Raw genomic sequence first — 9,838 nt, 5'->3', positions numbered from 1 at the left:
ATCCAGGTACTCACTGTTACACGAAAGCGGTCAGGTCGGCACTAAATTATTATTATTAATAATAAGCACTCGCGCAGCCCTGGTAATAAGTGCCGAGGAAAAGAAGGGCCCACAACCGCTGTTATTAACACCATTCCTGCAGGACGGTCTGAAGCAGGGGCTGTGAGCGTCTCTGTGGCCGCAGGGAGAGATGCTCGTGGGGAGGAGGGGGTTAGGGGGTCCGTCGCGGGGGGGCGGGCCGTCCTGCAGCTGCAGGGCGGGGGACTCATCTGCTCCTTCTAGTGGTTTCCACGTCTTCTGTCCCCGGAGACAGGGTCTCTCCCTCTCTCCTGACCCGGTCCCTTGATACTGACTGAGGCTGTTAGCGCTCCCTCCGCTCCTGAACTCACCGGATGCTGGCGGTGATGTGGAAAGAGGCGCAGGACCTGCTTGAGCACCGAAGCTAAAGAATAGGTGTGTCTGAGCTTCTGTGTCAGTCCCGTGGACAAGCCTGAACTATGTATGAGGCATTAAGGTAGAAGGAGAGGGTGGGTACGTCTGGTGATGCCCAGCCAAGCAGGGGCCTGGCACTCTTCGGTCCAGGCCGGTCTTAGTTTCCCAGTCGTCATTGTCTCACTCATTATTTGATGGGGTGAATTCCCCTGGTGGGGACCTTACAGAACGAATAATAACAATAATTTTTTAAAAGCCTGTTCTTGTTTTTAATCAGAGGAACAAGTCAACAAGTCAAGTATCCAGAACCTCTTTTCCTTTTTTTTTTTTTAAAGGCTTCTTGGCAGCTGATTGAGGAAATGGCCTGGTCTTTCCCTATCAGGCTTTGACACCTGGGTCTCAGGTGGGACTCTTTTGCTCCCTGCTGGATGGGGCCTCTTAGAACACACTCTGAGCATGGTCTTCAGCGCCAAGCAGGTGTCACCACACTGAAGTGCCAGGCCCAAGTTTAACAGAGATTTGTGACCTTTTTTAGAGGGCTAGGGACCCTGCAGAGTAGCTGGATGAGGAACAGGGAGAAGGGCAGAAACTTGATGAAGTTGGTGGGCAGTGCAGGGGGTAGTGGGCAGCCAGGATAACCCAGCCACTTATGGAAGGAGGGGGAGTGTTTAGACTTAATTCCTCAAGGACCCAGGAAGCCAAGTGAGGATCAGAGGTTAGAAGTCACAAGTATTGGGACTTCCCTGGTGGTCTACTGGTTGGGACACTGAGCTTCCAGGGCAGGGGGCCTGGGTTTAACCTCTGGTGGGGGAACTAAGATCCCACAGGCTGCATGATGTGCCCCCCAAATGTAAATAAATAAAGTTTTAAAAAATTAAAAATAGGAGTTACAAATATTTGGGGGGCCAATACAAGCCAGTTGTTCCTATCCAGTGGAACTGCCCAGCAGTAGACTAAGAGACCTCATGGGGTGGAGAGTTCCTTGTCACTGGGGCATCCAAGCAGGTGCTGCCCTGGCTGGGATGAGGAGAGGGGATCTCTGCATCTAACGGGGTCTTGTGCAGCACAATGCGGCTGGTGTCCCATCAGCTGGCCCTGTCTTCAGAGGAGGTCTCCTTGAACCTTGGATCAGGAGCACCGGTTTCTGATTGCAGGCACAGGGGAGCCATTCTGTGTTTCTGTTTCCTGGTAAACCAGGCAAGTCAGACAAGGAAATAGAAGACCATCAGAAATCTCACCTCCCTTCACACTCCCTTCTCTTCCCTCCTCCTCCCTTCATTTTATTTGCTTCTTATTTCAACGAACAAACTGTTCTAAAAGATATCTGACTCCGAAAAGGGAGGCTCTTTTACACGCGGGTTTACATCTCTTCACTGAAAGAATTTTCCAGATTGAACATTCTGAGAATTTGGCTTTGGATAAAGAGGGTGGGGCAATTTGGGGGTCTGAGCTGAGCGAACAGATTTGTAAGGAGGAAAATGACGTTCTCTTTCACGTCAGTGGTTAAGGATTTAAAAGCCCGTGGCTCGGAACTCAGATCTGGTACTTGGAGCGGGACAGCCCGGGCCAGGCTGAGTTTGCAGTAGCATCACTTCGCCATCAGCCCTGAAGGATTCAGGTGCTTTGAGAGCTGCAGGTGTGGCGCTAAAGTCATTGTCTAGGACAGAACCCTGAGCCATGAGCATGTTATTTCCCCCAGGTCAGAAAATCTGGGTGTCCTTGGTGTTTTTCTTGTTCAGTTCCTCAGGCGTGTCCAACTCGTTGCGACCGCAGAAACTGAAGCAAGCCAGGCTTCAGTGTCCTTCACTCTCCCAGAGACTACTCAAACTCATGTCTGTTGAACTGGCGATGCCATCCAGACATCTCATCCTCTGTCACCCCCTTCTCCTCCCGCCCTCAATCTTTGCAAGCGCAAGGGTCTTTTCCAGTGAGTCGGCTCTTCCCATCAGGTGGCCAAAGTATTGGAGTGTCAGCATCAGCACTTCCAATGAATATACAGAGTTGATTTCCTTTAGAATTGACTGGCAGAGAAGGAAAAGGCAACTCACTCCAGTATTCTTGCCTCGGGAATCCTGTGGACAGAGGAGCCTGGTGGGCTGCTGTCCATGGGGTCGCTCAGAGTCGGATATGACTGCAGCAACTTAGCAACAGCAGCAGCAGCAGCAGGGCGATTGACTGGTTTGATCTCCTTGCTGTCCAAGGGACTCTCAAGAGGCTTCTCTAGCACCTAAGTTTGAAAGCATCAACTCTTCAGTGCTCAATCTTCTTTATGATCCAGCTCTCACATCTGTGTATGACTGCTGGGAAAATCCCTGGCTTTGACTTGGTCAGCAAAGTGGTGGCTTTTTAATATACTGTCTAGGTTTGTCATAGCTTTTGTGGTTGCAGTCACCATTCTCAGTGATTTTGCGGCCCCCCCAAAATTGTTTATCATTGTTTTCACATTTCTCTCATCTATTTGCATGAAGTGATGGGACTGGATGCCATGATCTTAGTTTTTTGAATGTTCAGTTTTAAGCCAGCTTCTTCTCCTTCACTTCATCAAGAGGCTCTTTAGTTCCTCTTTGTTTTCTGCCATAAAGGTGGTGTTATCTGCATATCTGAGGTTATGAATTTCTCCCAGCAATCTTGATTCCAGATTGAGCTTCATCCAGCCTAACATTTTGCAAGATGTAGTTTGATTATAAGTTAAATAAGCAGGGTGACAATATACAGCCTTGATGTACTCCTTTCCCAATTTGGAACCAGTTTGTTGTTCCATATCTGGATCTAAGAGTTGCTTCTTGACCTGCATACAGGTTTCTCAGAAGGCAAGTAAGGTCATCTCATATTCTTATCTCTAAGAATTTTCCACAGTTTGTTGTGATTCACACAGTCAAAGGCTTTAGTGTAGTCAATGAAGCAGAAGTAGATGTTTTTCTGGAATTCCCTTGCTTTTTCTATGATCCAACAGATGTTGGCAATTTGATCTCTGATTCCTCTGCTTTTTCTAAATCCAGCTTGTACATCTGCAAGTTCTCAGTTCACATACTGTTGAAGCCTAGCTTGAAAGATTCTGAGCATTACCTTTTTAGCATGTGAAATGAGTACAATTGTGTGGTAGTTTGAACATTCTTTGCCACTGCTCTTTGTTGGGATTGGAATGAAAACTGACCTTTTCCAGTCCTGTGGCCACTGCTGAGTTTTCCAAATTTGCTGGCATATTGAGTGCAGCACTTTAACAGCATCACCTTTTAGAACTGGAAATAGTTCAGCTGGAATTCCATCACCTCCACTAGCTTTGTTTGTTGTAATGGTTCTTGAGGCCCACTTGAATTCACACTCCAGGATGTCTGCTTCAAGGTGAACAAGCACACTATCGTTATCAGGGTCATTAAGACATTTTCTGTACAGTTCTGTGTATTCTTCCCACCTCTTCTTAATATCTTCAGCTTCTGTTAGATCCATATCGTTTCTGTCCTTTATTGAGCCCATCTTTGCATGAAATGTTCCCTTGGTATCTCTAATTTTCTTGAAGAGATCTCTGTTCTTGCCCTTTCTGTTGTTTTCCTCTATTTCTTTTCATTGTTCACTCAAGCAGGCTTTCTTATCTCCCTGCTATTCTTTGGAACTCTGCATTTAGATGGGTATATCTTTCCTTTTTTCCTTTGCCTTTCACTTCTCTTCTTTTCTCAGCTATTTGGAAGGCCTCCTCAGACAACTCTCTTTACTTTTTGCTTTTGTGGTTCTCGGGCATGGTTTTGATCACTGCCTCCTGTCCAGTGATATGAACCTCCATCCATAGCTCTTCTGGCACTCTATCGGATCTACTCTCTTGAATCTATTTGTTGCTTCCACTGTATAGTCAGAAGGGATTTGATTTAGCTCATACCTGAATGGCCTAAATCCCTACTTTCTTCCACTGAAGTCTGAATTTTGCAATAAGGAGTTCATGATCGGAGACAGTCAGCTTCTGGTCTTGTTTTTGCTGACTAAGACCTTGGTGTGTGTACCCAGCCTCAGTATCCTCACCTGTAAATCGGAACTTATAAGAATACATCCTTTATAGGGCTGTTATGAGCATTAAGCAAGGTAGGGAGAATACAGTGCTTTAATACAACATGCGTCCCAGAAATAAGCTCGGAGGACTTCGTGTTGACTGTGAGCTTGTCGCCAGGGAGGTCATTTTAGGAGTTCTATTAACCGCCACTAGGGGGAGTGCTGGCCCAGTTTCTGCCTCGGGGTCCTAGGGGGGGCGGGTGGGGGTGGGGGGCACATTGTCCTCCCACAGAACGAATAACAACGAAGAGGAGCTTCGGGAGCAGAGGGTGGTGTTGGTGGATGGGATGCCCTGGGGATCCCGGACACTTGCAGACCCAGCTGGCAGCGATTGAGGGACTCATCTTGCAGGCATGTGGAGGGCCAGCAGCCCCGCAGAGGAAGCCTCGTTTCTGGAGATGGGATTCCTCTGGGCTTTCTAAGCCTCTTCTGACCTGTTTCTCACACCTGAACGAGTAGGGTGCTCACAGTGGACACCCAGAGACCACAGGACGTTGCAGTGACCTCAGTCTACAGGTTTGATTCAAAACGCGGGTTTCTGATGAAATATCTTTTCGGGTGAGGGTGTTTTGCAAGCTTTTGGCAGGAAGTACTGTGTTCTCTGGTGGATGATGCCAGACATTAGAATTTGGAGCTGTTGTCAACGCAGTGAATGCTCCAGGCATTTACCTCTGCCATCCTGAAACCCAGCTTCCTGCTCTCAGCTCTGTGATGCTGGGGCTGGGACTTGGCGAGGGCCATTTCTCCTCTGCAGGCCGACTCCTGCTGTTTCAGCCGAAAGGGTCAAGTTGGAGCAGGAGAGGGGACGGAGCTGAGAGCGGGACTCCTGTTCCTTGGCTGTTTACTGTTCCTGTCATTGCAGCTCCTCCTGGCCTGGTGGCAGCGGCTGGCTTCTGTTTCCATGCCCAGAACCGGCCTCATAGCGCTTTCTTGGAGGTACCAGCCAGCAGCATCAGAGGGCAGCTCAGAGGGCTGTGTCCCAGCTCTGTGGGGGAAGGCCCTCTTCCAAGGTTCTAGCTTTAAATGCACCCAGCCCTTCCCATTGTCCTCCTTGCACTGAGAGTCATATCTGTTTTCTGTTGTAATCATTTTTTGTATGTTGATGTCCCAAGCTTTCTTGCCAAGTTGCTTCAGTGGTGTCTGACTCTCTGTGACCCCTTGGACTGTAGCCCGCCAGGCTCTTCTGTCCATGGGATTCTCCAGGCAAGAACACTGAATGGGTTGCCATGCCCTCCTCCTGGGAATCTTCCTGATCCAGGGATAGAACCCACTTCTCTTAAGTCTCCTGCATTGGCAGGCGGATGCTTTATCACAGGTGCCCTGGGAAGTACCCTCTCACCCCGCTTTTTTTCTCTTTCAGTGTTCCATTCCCTGTGTGACCAGATAGTTCCCTCTGTTGGAATAACTGTTCCGCGGGAGCTGCTGTGGCTTTGACTCTTGTACATGGAAGCAGTTGACACCAGGGCTCCTGACTGAAGGTTAGAAGGAGGTGTCGGGCATGTGGAGGATTGCAAAAGCGATGAGTGGACGGACCAGAGGAGCTTCTGTGGGGCGTGAAGTGCCCACAGACAGGCTCTGTTTAGTTTTGTAATTCGGTCCGGAGGTAGAGAGTAAGTGGTGCAAATGCCCTAGTTGGCATGCCAGGACCAATTTTAAAGACGGCACAACTCTATTTCCCAAAAATGATCATTATTTTTCACATGAAGAAAAAGATGAAAATAAGTAAAAGAAAGAAGAGGAAGAGATGGAGATGTATAACAGCAGTATCAATTCAGTTGCTCAGTCGTGTCCGACTCTTTTTGACCCCATGGACTGCAGCTTACTCAACTCAGGTCCATTGAGTCGGTGATGCCATCCAACCATCTCATCCTCTGTCATCCCCTTCTCCTTCTGCCCTCAATCTTTCCCAGCATCAGGGTCTTTTCAAATGAGTCAATTCTTCGCATCAGGTGGCCAAAGTATTCGAGTTTCAGCTTCAGCATCAGTCCTTCCAATGAATATTCAGGACTGATTTCCTTTAGGATGGACTGGTTGGATCTCCTTGCAGTCCAAGAGACTCTCAAGAGTCTTCTCCAACATCACAGTTCAAAAGCATCCATTCTTTGGCCTTCAGCTTTCTTTATAGTCCAACTCTCACATCCATACATGACTACTGGAAAAACCATAGCTTTGACTAGAGAGACCTTTATTGGCAAAGTGATGTCTCTGCTTTTTAATATGCTGCTTAGGTTTGTCACAGCTCTTCTTCCAAGGAGCAAGCGTCTTTTAATTTCAAGGCTGCAGTCACCATCTGTAGTGATTTTGAGGCCCCCAAAATAAAGTCTGTCACTGTTTCCACTGTTTCCCCATCTATTTGCCATGAAGTGATGGGACGGGCAAAGTCAAATTTTGGGATACGTCCTGGCTCAGGATCACCTTTAAGAGAAAGAGAGTTTTAAGAAAGGGAGAGAGGGACTTCCCTGGTGGTCCAGGGGTTAAGAATCTGCTTTCCAGTGCAGGGAGGGTTGAATCCCTGGTCTGGGAACAAAGCCCTCGAAAGGCAAATATGAAGCCCTTGCACCATAACAGAAAGTCTTGTGTGCTGCAGCTAAGACCCAATGCAACCAAATATATAATAAACAAAATTTTAAAAAACAGGGAGAGAGAGAAAGAGCAATTAGGGGTCATAGGCTCTGTGCAGGAGGCAGGTGGATGCTCGGGAGGGGAGTGGAGGCAGAGGGCAACACAGAGGCTCTGAAATCCTGAGAGGCAGAAGGAGGAGAAGGGCAAAGTTGGAGGAGGTCTGGATGTTGGGGAGGAAGACGCTAAGAATGACTTGACTTTGAAATTTTGCTAGGGTGTTACCCTCTCCTCTGGATCTAATAGGTCTTTTTTTTTTTTTTTTTAATAAAGTTTTTAAGAAGTCCAGATGTAAACTAATTTCCACCACACATTTCCTGCTGTGCCCCATCAGTATTCCTCCACGGCCACACGGCACCAGGGAAGGCGGGATGGATCCTGCCTGCAGCCTTTCTGGGCTCTGCCCTGGGTGCTGGGCAGGCCATCTGCCTAAACAGTGCCGCTGAGGACAGTGGACTGGCTTTGGCTGGTGCACAGATGGCCTTCCCTTAAATGACACTTCCTTGCTTCCTATTCAGGGACATCCCGAAAGGGAAGCCAAGAAAGGAGAGCTAGTAGCTTTTCGTGTTAGTCCCGGGGGACCCTGTGCTCGGGAGCGGGGAGGTCAGGGCCTCATGGGTCTACATCTTCTGGACCGAGTGCCCTTCAGCAGAGCCCAGAAATGCTCCATGTGTCGTGGAAAAGCCAGGCTAATTGCAGTCATTTGGGCAAATTGATTACCACTTAGGCCTAAGTGCCAACTGCACAGTCATGATTCTGCTGATCATTATATGTGTGTCAGATGAAGCTGACTGCAAGGCTTTATTTGATGACAGCAATAAATTCTCCTCTATCTCAGGCTTTGTAAACTCAGCCTTCAGTCACGTTGCTCACGTGGCTTGTCCTAGATGCCTGGGGAGGACCCGTGCAGAAGCTCGCTGAGTGACAGGCCTAGAGCCGTCCCTCCCTCTCCTGTTTGCCTGTGACCACGCTTCTTGACATCTCCTTGACATCAGGCAATGCCATAGCTTCCCAGGTGGTGCTAGTGGTAAAGAACCTGCCTGCCAATGCAGGAGACATAAAAGACCCAGGTTCAATCCCTGGGTTGGGAAGATCCCCTGGAGAAGGAAATGGCAACCCACTCCAGTATTTATTTTTGCCTGGAGAATCCCGTGGACAGAGGAGCCTGGTGGGGTCCTGGCAGAGTCCACGGGCTCGCAGAGAGTCAGACACGACTGAAGTGACTTAGCGTGACATCAGACGATGCTAGCCTCCTTTGTGACATGGCTTCTCTTGGCCTGAGGATGGGGAACTTGGGAATCTCAAGAATCCTTCCGTTTCTTTTTGTAAACTATTATTTAATTTGGGCTGTGCTGGGTCTTCATTGCTGCGTAGACTTTTTCATTGGTTGGAGAGAGTGGAGGGTACTCTCTAGTTGTGGTGTGCAGGCATCTCATTTTGGTGGCTTCTCTTGCTGCTGAGCACAGGTTCTGTGTGGCCCGTGGGCTCAGTAGGCTTGGTTCCGGGGCTCTCGAGCGTAGACTCTGTAGTTGTGGTACACAGGCTCGGTTGCTCCGTGGCTTGTGGGATCTTCCCAGACCAGGGATCAAACCTATGTCTCCTGCATTGGCAGGTGAATTCTTTACCACTGAGCAAGCTGGGAAGCCCAAGAATACTTCCATTTCTTTCTAGCAGACCCCCAAAGTTGCTTCTGTCCTTTGCCGGGGTCTATGTGTATACGTGTTGTGTTCAGTTGCTCAGTCATGTCCAACTCTTTGCGAACCCATGGACTACAACACGCCAGGCCTCCCTGTCCATCCGCAACTCCCAGAGCTTGCTCAAACTCAAGTCCATTGAGTTGGTGATGCCATCCAACCATCTCATCCTCTGTGATCCCCTTCTCCTTCTGTCTTCAATCTTTCCCAGCATCAGGGTCTTTTCCAATGAGTCAGCTCTTCACATCAGGTGGCCAAAGTATTGGAGTTTCAGCTTCAGCATCAGTCCTTCCAATGAATATTCAGGACTGATTTCCTTTAAGATGGACTGGTTGGATCTCCTTGCAGTCCAAGGGACTCTCAAGAGTCCTCCCCAACACTGAAGTTCAAAAGCATCAATTCTTCACCACTTAGCTCTCTTTATGGTCCAGCTCTCACATCCATACATGACCACTGGAAAAACCATAGCTTGGACTATATGGATCTTTGTCAGCATAGTGATGTCTTGCTTTTTAAAATGCTGTCTAGGTATGTCATAGCTTTTCTTCCAAGGAGCAAGTGTCTTTTAATTTCTTGGCTGCAGTCACTGTCCACAGTGATTTTGGAGCCCAAGAAAATAAAGTCTGTCACTGTTTCCATTGTTTCCCCATATACTTTATATGAAGATGGGTCTGGATGCCGTTATCTTCATTTTTTGAATGTTGAGTTTTAAGCCAGCTTTTTCACTCTCTCCTTTCACCTTCGTCAAGACGCTCTTTAGTTCCTCTTCACTTTCTGCCGTAAGGGTGGCATCATCTGCATATCTGAGGTTATTGATGTTTCTCCCAGCAATCTTGATTCCAGCTTCTGTTTCCCTCCAGCCTGGCATTTTGCATAATGTACTCTGCATATAAGTTAAATAAGCAGGGTGACAATATACAGCCTTGACAAATATATACTCCTTTCCTTATTTTGAATCAGTCTGTTGTTCCATGTCTGGTTCTAAAAGTTGCTCCTTGACCTGCATACAAATTTCTCAGGAGGCAGGTAAGCTGGTCTGGTATTCCCATCTCTTG

The sequence above is a fragment of the Budorcas taxicolor genome, chromosome 24 (assembly GCF_023091745.1).
Source record: "Budorcas taxicolor isolate Tak-1 chromosome 24, Takin1.1, whole genome shotgun sequence".
Taxonomy (NCBI): Eukaryota; Metazoa; Chordata; class Mammalia; order Artiodactyla; family Bovidae; genus Budorcas; species Budorcas taxicolor.
Note: the sequence above shows the minus strand (reverse complement) of the source record.